At 41.2% G+C, this 12,739-nt stretch overlaps 1 long non-coding RNA gene across 1 annotated transcript; it reads right to left on the minus strand.

The window, feature by feature from the left end:
• Positions 1-6,461: 6,461 nt before the first annotated feature.
• Positions 6,462-7,081, minus strand: LOC141285157 (uncharacterized). The gene is made up of 3 exons (XR_012338559.1): positions 6,953-7,081; positions 6,627-6,744; positions 6,462-6,511 (listed from the first exon to the last, which is right to left on the minus strand). It is a non-coding gene; the product is annotated as an uncharacterized lncRNA (long non-coding RNA).
• Positions 7,082-12,739: the final 5,658 nt, after the last annotated feature.

Genomic DNA, 12,739 nt, shown 5'->3' on the forward strand with positions numbered 1-12,739 from the left:
TGTGTGTGTGTGTGTGTGTGTGTGCGTGTGTGTGTGTGTGTGTGTGTGTGTGTGTGTGTGTGTGTGTGTGTGTGTGTGTGAGTATGTGTATGTGAGTGTATATGTTGTAGCTGGAATGTAAATTATGGTGTAACTTACAGTGGCTGCATCAAGCTTCGCCTCTGGTCTCATCAACAGCACACTCTGATCAGTTGCCCACAGAGAGCACAAGGAACCAGGATTTGCTTCCAGTTTAAAACTTTTCTTCTCTCCAGGCAGTGCGGTGGAAGACAAGGACCGTAAAAACACCTGTAAAAGCACAGGCATGCTCTCATCACACATATAATTAACAAACAAACAAACCAAAAACAAACCATAAAAGTTGGCACATTCAGTTCTGAAAATAGATTTTATGAGGAATTTTCTGACCTTGTTTGTAAAACAATCAATGGGGATGAAAATCCTGTCTGATTTATTTTGTCCAGAGGAAAGAGTTAACTGAACCACTACATGAGCAAGTGGAGCCAGAGTTTCCTTTTTTATTATTGTGAATGTTCGGTTTCCTGTGATTACTTTTATGAAACAGAGAGAGCATTTGTGAAAACAAAAAAGGTACTTGCTGAAGCACAGTGTACATTTACCTTAAAAATACACTTAGACAATAAGTGATTGCTAATGTAAAAGAACTGTGTACCTTCACTATTTCCGGTGTTTACCGTCACATTATAATATCCATATTGAGCCATTTCAGCATTTCTGAAGACCTGGATTGCAGGCAGATAGATACTATATGACAATTTATATAATGCTATGGAGTTCTACAGCTTTAGTAGCACTGCAATTACCCAAAAAACTCCCAAAAACAGGAAAACACAGCTATTAAAATCCTGTCCAGGCTTGGTCATTATTTTCATATTTTAAGCTTTGCTAAAAATTACATTCTACAATATTACAATTTTTTTGTGTTTTTGTAAACAGGCATTAATCTAAATGTAACAATTGGGAAAATTAGCATAAACAATTGTTTAGCTTGTAATGTATATATGAAATATGTAATGTGAAGGTTATACATAATATAAGGTTCCATATAAAACTACACAGATAATCAAATACATCTTTAAAGGAGTAGTTCACTTCCAGAACAAAAATGTAAACATTTCAGGAATTTGAACGTCCAAAATGCTGTTTCAGTACAGCTTCAAAGGACTCTAAACAAATGCTTAATGCTCTAAATCTCAAATGCTTGTCTTGTCTAGCTCTGTCATGCATATGCGTAATCTGTGTAAACCGGGTCAATACAGTTTTTGATTATGTCCAAAAACTGTATTGACCCAGATTACACAGAGCATGCAGAGCTAGACAAGATGAGCATTTGAGGTTAGAAAGTATATATTCCTCTACTGGGATCATTTAGAGCCCTTTGAAGCTGCATTCAAACTTGGGGCACCATTGACTGTTCACTATATGGAGAAATATGGAGATAATTTCTATAATATTTTCCTCAAAAAAAAAAAAAAATCTTTACGACTGAAGAAACAAAGGCATGAACATCTTGGATGAAAATGGGGTGAGTACATTATCTGTAAGTTTTTGTTATGGAAGTGAACTACTCCTTTAATATTGGCAAATAACCAGTATGGTACTTGGTATATCATGCTTCCTTAAAACAAAAGTCAAAGAGCTTGTTGAGCAATAAAACAAATGACCAATCAATTGATTGAAAAATAAAACGGAGTGTCAATATTAAACATACCATATAATTTAAACGAAAGATGTCCTGGCCTTTTTTCAGCGCACTGGCATTAATGGTGTATCCGACTGTCACTGTAATTTCACCCACACAGCTGCTCATCTCCTTAACATTATTAACACCATAATAGCCATTTACAATCATCGGCTCATTTTCCATTGGTCTGAGCTGTAAAATAGTGACCACAATATGTAAATAATAAAAAAGTAGAGAAATACAAAATGATAAACTCACAAGCTAAATGTTTTCATGGCTAAACAGGTTGTTTATGTTGCATTCTACCAAATCAGACAAAAATAACAGTTATGGTACAGTTATTAACTACAAAGATTGTTGCAAAAACATTCAAAAACACATGGACTGTACAATTACTTTGAAGCATTCCTTCAATAATTAGTAGCAAATGACTTCAAGCTAGCTGTTACCTTTCCATTTAAGGCCATGCCAGGTATATATGGTCTACCTGGTGTGTCCTTAAAGTCAATCTTGATTTGATCATGGATAAACACAGCTGAGGTAGAACCCTGCATAGTTATCTCTGGAGGAACAAAAGACCATGTTTCATTATGGAGAATAAAAATGGACAACAGCTGTTTGTTTTACACTCTCACCTGTTCCAGACTCTACCACGCTACACTTCACTTGGAAAGATCCTCCTGTAGACAAGCCAAATTCTGACACATTTATCACTTGAGACCCACAGCCTGTCCCGTCAGTCTAAATGAATAAGAATGAAAAGAAAACTTATTTAGACATCTTAAATATGTTGCAATATCAACCATATGTATACCGTTGTAGAGAATTTTGGTTAGCTCAAAGAATTTAAGATGATCAATATATGGGTGTATATGCATGAGACTGTTCCTCTCATCACATATACACTGCAAACTCCACCAGGTCTTATGACCAATGAATAGGATGAAATGAGTTATTTAAAACATACATTTCAGTCAGGGAAAGTAGTTTAACTCACAGGAAATCGTGTATAATAATCGTCATTAAATATACGCAATTTCCAGTTTCTGATCAGTAACAGTAATAACGATATCGACTGGTTTCTTTGTCCAGCAAATTGTTCAGTGATACCCATTACTCTGACGTTGGCCCGTCGTCACGGCAACGCATTTTTACTAACCAGAACGGAGTTAAAACAATTGAACAGAATAGGGCTTAAGGTAGCAATATGAGATCGAAACAGTTTAAGTGACTTTGTAATGTAAGCATTCAGCACAGAGAATCATTATATGTGAATATATGGTTGTTTATTAAACTATTCTACTTACAAACGATCGCACATAGACAAACGTACATAAAACACAAATAGACAGAGAACGCGTGAGAGAGAGAGAGTAAGAGAGAGAGAGAGGGAGAGAGTAAGAGAGAGAGAGACAGAAAGTGAGTTTGCAAAGGGACAGGAATGAAACGGTTCTGAACAACCTGAAATCGTTTCTTTTATAAAACGCCTTAAACGCAGCTATCTACGTTTGTAGAAAGGACGGATACTTGCAAGCTTGTTGTCGTTGTGCATTGGTTCCGTATGTGTTCAGTTCAGAAAGTCCTTTCCAGTTCCTTGAGAGTATTGCAGGCCTCATCGTCTCCCCCGTCTCTCCCATCTTGATATGTGTACATTTCTATATAACTGTATGTGAGACTGTATGTCTGAATAAGGAAAGTGTATCTGCATTTCTGTAAGATTCTTATCTTGATGGTGGGGGGATGAGTTGGATAGTGATCAGAGGTCTGGCTCATAGCACATAGGTGTTAATCATGGGGGAGAAGTCATTTAAGGAATGTAACTAGTTATTTCATGTCTGATGGGCTCCATGCACTACACCGTGTATTGTGTTGGTCTTCCTTTTGCTGCCGAAACAGCCCTGACCCATCGAGACATGGATTCTACTAGACACTTAAAGGTGTGCTGTGCTATCTGGCACCATGATGTTAGCAGCAGATCCTTTAAGTCTACAACAATGCTTAGATAGCACAATGCACATAAATGCCAGAACTCAAGGTTTCCCAGCAGAGCCTTGCCTAAAGCAGTGGTTCCCAACCACGTTCTTGGATGACCCCCAACGCTGCATGTTTTCCATGTGCAGTGTTTGGTACCACTGGCCTAAAGCATCATACTTCCTCCGCCGGCTTGCCTTCATCCCATAGTACATCCTGGTGCCGTGTGTTCCCTAGGTAAGCGACACACACATGATGTAAAAGAAAAAGTTTTTGGCCGACCATTTTGAGCTTTGGCCGACCATGACCCTGTCGCTGGTTTACGACTGTACCTTCCTTGGATCACTTTTGATAGTTACTGACCACTAAAGACCGAGAACACCCCACAAGAGCTGCAGTTTTTGAGATGGTCTGAGCCAGTTGTCTAGCCATCACAATTTGACCCTTGTCAAATCAGTGTTAATTTTGTGGATTAATAATTTCGTAAACAACATTTTTTCACACACAACAACATTTTTTTGACAAGACGACAACTAAACAAAAACCCGTTTTGAATGACAGAAATTTATTGACATTTTCATCAACAAATTAATACTAGTTGAAAATGTTTTGTAAAGAGATTAATTCAGAACTTATCTGCTGTATGGTTAGATGGTTAACTTAGATGCCTACATTTTAACTGTATCATAGCATATTGATCTATCCGTTGGGACATATGCTAGTATACATTTGCTGCACATCTCATAAAAAGTTAAAAAAGTCAATATCTGGGAGTAAGAGAAGAACAGATACGGATAAATTTGTTTAGTCAACACATAAAAATAAGTGTCCTTCTTTTGCATGACTATTAAAGATGATTTAAACACAATCTAAAAAGCTAAAAGCTAAAACTGCTCGATCTTGCAGGTTTGCGTTGTACAACATCAGAAAGATCAGGCCCTTCCTAACAGAGCATGCTGCACGACTCCTCGTCCAGGCCCTGGTTATTTCTAGGCTGGACTACTGCAATGCTCTTTTAGCTGGTCTTCCAGCATGTACAATCAGACCTCTACAAATGATTCAGAATGCAGCAGCACGTCTGGTCTTCAATGAGCCCACAAAGGCCCATGTCTCACCTCTCTTTATATCCCTGCACTCGCTACCGGTTACAGCACGCATCAAATTCAAGACACTGATGCTGGCATATAGGACAGTCACCGGCTCTTCACCTGCCTACCTCCGTTCACTACTACACATCTACACTCCTTCCAGAAGACTGAGATCCTCTAGTGAAAGACGCTTCATTGTACCACCACAGAGAGGCATGAAATCACTTTCCAGAACATTCTCATTCACTGTTCCTGCCTGGTGGAACGTTCTTCCCACACCTATCCGGAATGCTGCCTCCTTAACAGTTTTCAAACGACTGCTAAAAACCCATCTTTTTCAAATCTATCTGACCCAATAAAAAAAAAAAAAAAAAAAAAATCTTTCTTGATCTTGTCTTTATAGCATGTACTCATATAACAATGCCTGATGTATGGTATTTTCGAGCACTTCCCGCTTCGATCTGACTCTTAGGATGAATCACTTGCTGTTCTCCCCAATTGTAAGTCGCTTTGGATAAAAGCGTCAGCCAAATGAATAAATGTAAATGTAATGTAAAATGTACGTTAAATGAAAAATTGTCATTTACAGCTTTTCAAGTAGTTTAAAAATGTACTTGTAAGAATTTTAGTACGGTACAAGTGTGCATTCAATATAATTAAGCACACTTCTTTTTTACAAGGTGATTGTATATGGTGTAAAATAGCAGCTTTTGTAAAGCAATTGTGTTTATAAAACAAAAATATCGGAAAAGCTGTTTACTCAGAAATTGGAGAGAAAGAATCAGCGACATTTTTTGAAATTGGGACCTTATGATATATAAGCAGATAAATACTAATTAGTAGTAGTTTTTAGGATTACAGGGCCAAAAGGTAAAAGTTTTGTTTGTGCAGATGGTAACGCACCTTTGTTGAATATTCCTTGCATGCATCAAACTTGTTAGGGAAACCAGGTTTGTAATAATCGTAATCATAGCTCTGCACACACACTTTAGCATTCACAGATCCCAGCACAGGCTTGCCATAAGTGTATCTAAAGACAGTGAAAAAAGTATTTTACCAGGCTGAAAATATTACTGAATCACAGGTATGCATTTATCTGCAAAGAAATTGACATTATTTGTAATAAATTCTTACATTCCACAAACTCTCAGAGTGACCTCTTTGTCCTTGCCAGTTATAACGGATGGGAAATTGATTTTCACTTCAAATTTTGGCAGAACTAAAAGATACATGTGGAAAAATTATTTGTAAAAATTGTACACATTAAAAGCTGATCAGCATTAGACAGACAAATGTTATATTCTGGTTCTGACCATATTCTTTAATTTCAAAGCGTTGTGATATTTGTTGGTTCTTCTCATCCCTAGCAGTGATCGTGTAGTAACCTTGAGTGGCTTCTGGAGACATGGAGTGGGACAGATCCAAAATGCCAGTCCTTGTGGTTTGATTCGACCACTGGCCAATGCGATTTGAATAAGGGTCCTAAACAACAGTGGAACATAAAGAAAAATAAATTAAGTTGCATTTAATTAAAGTAACAAACAGGTCATGGCTGCTTAAAGGATTTTACCTGGAGTTCTACAGTTTTAAACTGCAAGAGAAAGACAGAAGAAAGTAATTTCAGTTAGGTCAAAAGAACAATAATATATCACTTCAATTGAAAATAAAATTATAAAAAACATAAATAAATTTACCACTTGATTGTGAGGCAACAAATTGAAATCCAGAGACACGATGCGAAATTTAACTGGGGAAGAGAAGATTTAATAGAATATTAGCACATACAGTATGTAATACAGTATAACTCTGGCTCATATTAATTAAAACAAATGAGTAATAATAGATTTTTTTGCATGTATTACGTGTTTGTCCAGGCTTGTAGATAGGCTTGTCTGATTGGATGAAAAGATGATTTTTTGGAGAATTTATGTGGATCGTAACGGGTTTTTTAAGGGATGCTTCCTCAGTGTCTACAGGGAACTAGAAGATACAAATAAAATAAAAAAATTGAACATATAAAGCCACTTACAGCCTGCAGACTAAAGATTTGAACATCAAGATTGCAGGCATAATAAAACTGTTTTAGAATGGTCAGGTTGAGATTGTAAGTCCTCAAAGCTTCCACTATAGGCAGCGGTTCTTTAGGCTCATGGATCTGTGCACAGAAAGTCTCTGTGGTGCCACTCACCACTTGGGAAGTCTCTTTCCTCCGATAACTGCATAAAGAAAACAAAACACAAAGAAATACAAAACATAAACGCATAAAGGACAATAAAATGCTTTTTTTAGCACAAGGTTTAGTGTTAAACACCTTAGGGTGTTTTAAGTTTAATAGACAGTTAAAGAAGTGAAATTCCTGTTCCATTTGGTGCAGTATAAATGTGCCACTATTATGAATTACCTTATAATTAAAAATTAGAATTATTATATTTATTCAGCCATACATTCATACAAAGGCCTATAGTGTTATGTTACAATATACTTTAAATAAATATAATAATTACATTTATATTTAACTTTTGGACAACCAATCAAAAATGTACAATAATTATGATTTTTTGTATTTTTGAAAGAAGTCTCTAAGTTACCAAGCGTGCATTTATTTAATCCAAAACACAGTAAAACAGTAATAATATGAAATAGTATTACAATTTAAAATAACTATTTTATAGTTTAATAATTTAAAAATGTGTTTAATCCTGTGGTGGCAAAGCTGAATTTTCAAAAGCCATTTCTGCAGCCTTAAGTGTCACATGATCAATTTTTATCAATTATTATTGGTGCTCAATTATAAAAAGAGTTCTTATTATCAACATTCAAAACAGATTTTTCTAATTAATATTTTTGTGAGAAAACATATTTTTTTCAGGATTCTTAGATCCTGAAAATTCAAAAGAACAGCATTTATTGAAAATAGAAATCTTCTGCAACACCATAAACAGCGCTTCTTTATGATAATAATAGACACATTTGATAGTAGTAAACTAATAAAATGTAAAGCTTTATAATTCATTGGTCATTTTCAGTATTCTCTGCACAAACCTAAATATTTGATTTTTGTATTTTCAGTTAATTTAGTAATTATTGTCATGTTTTGTGTTTGTATGGGTAACACTGTGTTTTTTATGTTACTGAGTTGATGGATAAGCCAATATTACTTTAAATCACAAATTTAACAGCTAAAATTGCATATTGTAATATTATTTTTGCAGTGTGAAAACACTAAGTGCAGTTTTCCTAAACTTTTCATCACTGTCTACTGTAGTTCGACCTGTAGTTTTCCTCATTAATCTACTTTCTGTTATCTGGTATTTGTGAAGATATTAATCATAAAGGTTCTTACTCTCCACATGTTAACAAGCATTGCAGCAGCAGCAGCAGCGGCGGCAGTAGCGACAGCAGCATCCTCAGCAGTTAGTTCGGCACATGCAAAGAAAACTCGCCCACTGATGCTATCATACAAGAGCATACTTTTATACACCTCGGCCTCCTCCCTGTCCTACCACACCGAGGGAAGGAAAGTTGAGCAACTGGAATAAGGAGGACTATAATTTAGGATCGATTAGGATGTTTCCTCTTGTGTAACAAGTAGTTGGACAGAAACTGAATGAGTTTCACCTTTTTTTTTCTTTTTTTTGTCGTTTGCAAAGATTACTTTGAAAAACAAGCTGCATTAATAATTTGAGTTATGTAACACTTAGAAATTTGATGCATTGCAAACAATAAAATTAAATCAAACTTAAATACAATACAATACAATAAAATGAAGGCCACAGTAAAAGTACTGCACATGTTTAATATTGAGTGAAACAATTACAGTAAACAATGAATAAAATAGAATAAAATAATAATAAAAAAAATGTTTGCTTGTTTTACTTTACTTTACCAGACAGTCATTATTTATTTTAATGACTTTTAACCCTTGTTCCTCAAACAAAAATTATTAAAATCCCTTTATAAAAATATTCTTATATTTTAAAAACTTTAAGTAGGGTGTAAAAAAGATTGAAGGATATTTTCTCGCATTTATCTAGATCACATACAGGTCCTTCTCAAAAAACATTGCACATTGTGATAAAGTTCATTATTTTCTGTAATGTACTGATAAACATTAGACTTTCATGTATTTTAGATTCATTACACACAACTGAAGTAGTTCAAGCCTTTTATTGTTTTAACATTGATGATTTTGGCATACAGCTCATGAAAACGTCTAGGTTATGTAGGTAACCCTCGTTCCCTGAAGGAGGGAACGGAGACGTTACATGGGAACTCGCCTTGAGAGTCCAATCCTCTCTGAGCCTTATACAACAGGCCAATGAAAATTGGCGAGTGGAATTTGCATGCCAAGCCACTCCCCCGTACATAAGGGGTATATAAGATGGCGGCTGCAACACACTCATCAGGTTTTTGCTGAAGAGCCGGAACGAGCCGGCATCAGCGCGGCACCGGGTCCGTGGCAGGGGATGTAAAGTCTCCGTTCCCTCCTTCAGGGAACAAGGGTTACCTACGTAACCTAGAACCTCAGTCGATTCACTCCGACGTTACATGGGAAAAGACCCTCTGGAACAGGCCACGGCCCTGACGCCGCGTTACGCACAGACCCACGTGCTAGCAGGCGGACGTGCCAGCAGGCAGATATGTAACGTAACCTTCCCAACGCCCTGGGGGCCAATAAGGGGCCCCACAGGGATGCCAGAGGACCTGAATCACGGGTTGGGGGGGGGAGCACATGAAGTTATGTACACATGTGGAAATAGAGAAAATTCAATATATCCATAAGGCTAGGGATATACGAGGGAAACAGCGATCCTCTCCGCTGGAAAAAAATAAATAAGCCACTACCTGCAGGGCGAAGGAGACCCAGGCAGGAACACAGTCAGTACTACTCCGCACCTAGCCCTGACTGCGGGGCATGGAGGACCCAGGGTTCGCCGGAGGGAACATTCTGGGAAATGGCGCACGGATCCACATGGGAATGGCGCAGCAAGCCGACACCAGCCGTCCTCCCGCTCACTTGATGTCTATGTTAAGACACGGGAGGAAAAGGCCTCTAAGCGGAGGTTGTAAAACCTGGCGAAGGTATCAGGTGTCGCCCACCCGGCAGCTCTACAGATGTCTGCTACTGAGGCGCCGTGCGCCAAAGCATAGGAGGATGCAACACTCCGGGTGGAGTGGGCATGCACACCTAAGGGGTACGGCTGTCCCTGATACAAGTATGACAGGGAGATGGCATCTACCACCCAATGAGCCAACCTCTGTTTGGAGACAGCATTCCCTTTCTGCTGAGCTCCGAAGCAGACTAAGAGTTGCTCAGTGCGTCTGAATTGCCGAGTGCGGTCTACGTAAATACGCAAGGCATGGACTGGACACAGCAGCGCAGAAGCGGGGTCTGCCTCCTCCGTGGGCAGAGCTTGCAGGTTCACCACCTGATCGCGGAAAGGCGTGGTGGGAACCTTGGGCACATAACCGGGCCAGGGTCTCAGGATGGCGTGAGAATCGCCGGGCCCGAACTCTAGGCATGTTTCGTCGACAGAAAAGGCTTGAAGGTCCCCTACCCTCTTAATGGGCTCCAACTTCTCCTGCAGGAAGGAAAGCACAGCTGCAATTGAGCATTTCTGAGGGTCCTCTCCTCGAGAACAGCACCAATCGATGAACAGACCCCACCTAAGTGCGTAAGCCTGCCTTGTAGAGGGGGCTCGGGACTGAGTGATCGTGTCTATCATGGCCTGAGGAAGGCCGGCGAGGTCTGACGCGTCCCCTCCAAAAGCCAGACATGCAGGTTCCATAGGTCGGGACGCGGGTGCCAAATCGTGCCCATCCCCTGAGAAAGAAGGGGGATTTCCCAGGGAAGGGCTGCCGCGAGGGAACCAGGTCTGGGTGGGCCAGTAAGGCGCAACCAGGAGAACCTGCTCCTCGTCCTCCCTGATCTTGCAGAGGGTCTGTGCAAGGAGGCTCACTGGGGGAAAGGCGTTCTTGAGCCCCGGAGGCCAGCTGTGAGCCAGAGCATCCCTGCTGAGGGAAAAGTACTGCTGGCAGTGGGAGGATTCGGGGGAGGCAAACAGATCTATCTGGGCCTCGCCGAAATGGCTCCAAATCAGCTGGACTGTCTCGAGGTGGAGTCGCCATTCTCCAGGGAGGGTGGACTGCCGTGAGAGCTGATCGGCTGCACGGTTGAGTTCCCCTGGAATGTGAATGGCACGTAGTGATTTCAGCCACATTTGACTCCAGAGAAGCAGACGGTGGGCGAGTTGTGACATGCGAGGAGAGCGGAGACCGCTCTGGTGATTGATGTAGGCCACGGTCGCAGTGCTGTCGGTGCGAGCAAGCACGTGCTTCTGATGCAACGTTGGTCGGAAACGACGAAGGGCCAGAAGCACTGCCAACAACTCGAGGCAATTGATATGCCACTGCAGTCGAGGTTCTGTCCAGGAGCCCGAAGCTGCCTGCCCATTGCATACAGCACCCCAACCCGTGGTGGAGGCATCTGTGTAAACTACGATATGCCTGGACACCTGCCCCAGGGGCACTCCAGCCCGAAGAAAGGCAGGGTCTGACCATGGACTGAATAAGCGGCGACACTGCGGGGAAACGCCAATCCGGAGTGTGCCACGGTGCCATGCCCATCTCGGGACTCAGTCCTGTAACCATTGCTGAAGAGGTCTCATATGAAGCAAGCCGAGCAGCGTCACAGCGGCTGCAGCTGCAGCTGCCATATGCCCCAGGAGCCTCTGAAAAGATTTGAGAGGAACCGCTGTCTTGTGTCTGAATAACTTCAGACATCTCAGCACCGACTGCGTGCGCTCGTTGGTGAGGCAGGCTGTCATAGCGCCCGAATCCAGCTCCACACCGAGAAAAGAGATCCTCTGCACTGGGGAGAGTTTGCTCTTTTCTCGGTTGACTTGAAGGCCCAGATGACTGAGGTGCCGGAGCACCAGGTCCCTCTGTTCGCACAACAGATCCCGCGAGTGAGCTATCAAAAGCCAGTCGTCGAGATAGTTGAGGATACGGATGCCTGTCTGCCAAAGAGGGGACAAGCCAGCCTCTGCGACCTTTGTGAAGACGCGGGGAGAGAGGGCCAGGCCAAATGGGAGCACCTTGTACTGATACGCTCGACCCTCGAACGCAAACCACAGAAGGGGCCTGTGGCGAGGTAAAATTGAGACGTGAACGTAGGCGTCCTTCAGGTCGATGGCTGCAAACCAATCCTGGGGTCGGATGCAAGTCAGCATGCATCTTGTCGTCAGCATCTTGAACGGCAGCCCCTGGACCACAACCGTGGACATCACTTGACCAAGGGAACGCGCCGTGACCTTCGTGGCCCGGAGGGCGAAGTCGGTGGCGGCATGGAGTTCTTCCATGACCCCCTGGTCAGAACCACCCTCGTGCAGTTGTTTTAGCGCCTGCTTTCTTTCTGTTGCAGGGCTTGAGCGAGAAGGCTCTAAAAGCAAAAAGCTGATGAGTGTGTTGCAGCCGCCATCATATATACCCGTATGTACGGGGGAGTGGCTTGGCATGCAAATTCCACTCACCAACTTTCATTGGCCTGTTGTATAAGGCTCAGAGATAATTGGACTCTCAAGGTTCCCATGTAACGTCGGAGTGACTCGACTGAGGGGGAACCCAAAATTCCTATCTCAAAATTTTTTTTAAATACAAAAAAGTCAACCTTCAAATAATTATGTTCAGTTATGCACTCAATACTTGGTCAAGAATCCTTTTGCAGAAATGACTGCTTCAATGCGGTGTGGCATGGAGGCAATCAGCCTGTGGCACTGCTGAGGTGTTATGGAGGCCCAAGATGCTTCGATAGCGGCCTTAAGCTCATCCAGAGTGTTTGGTCTTGCATCTCTCAACTTTCTCTTCAAAATATCCCACAGATTCTCTATGGGGTTCAGGTCAGGAGAGTTGGCAGGCCAATTGAGCACAGTAATACCATGGTCAGTAAACCATTTACCAGTGGTTTTGGCACTGC

This window comes from Garra rufa, chromosome 14 (genome assembly GCF_049309525.1).
Source record: "Garra rufa chromosome 14, GarRuf1.0, whole genome shotgun sequence".
Lineage (NCBI taxonomy): Eukaryota > Metazoa > Chordata > Actinopteri > Cypriniformes > Cyprinidae > Garra > Garra rufa.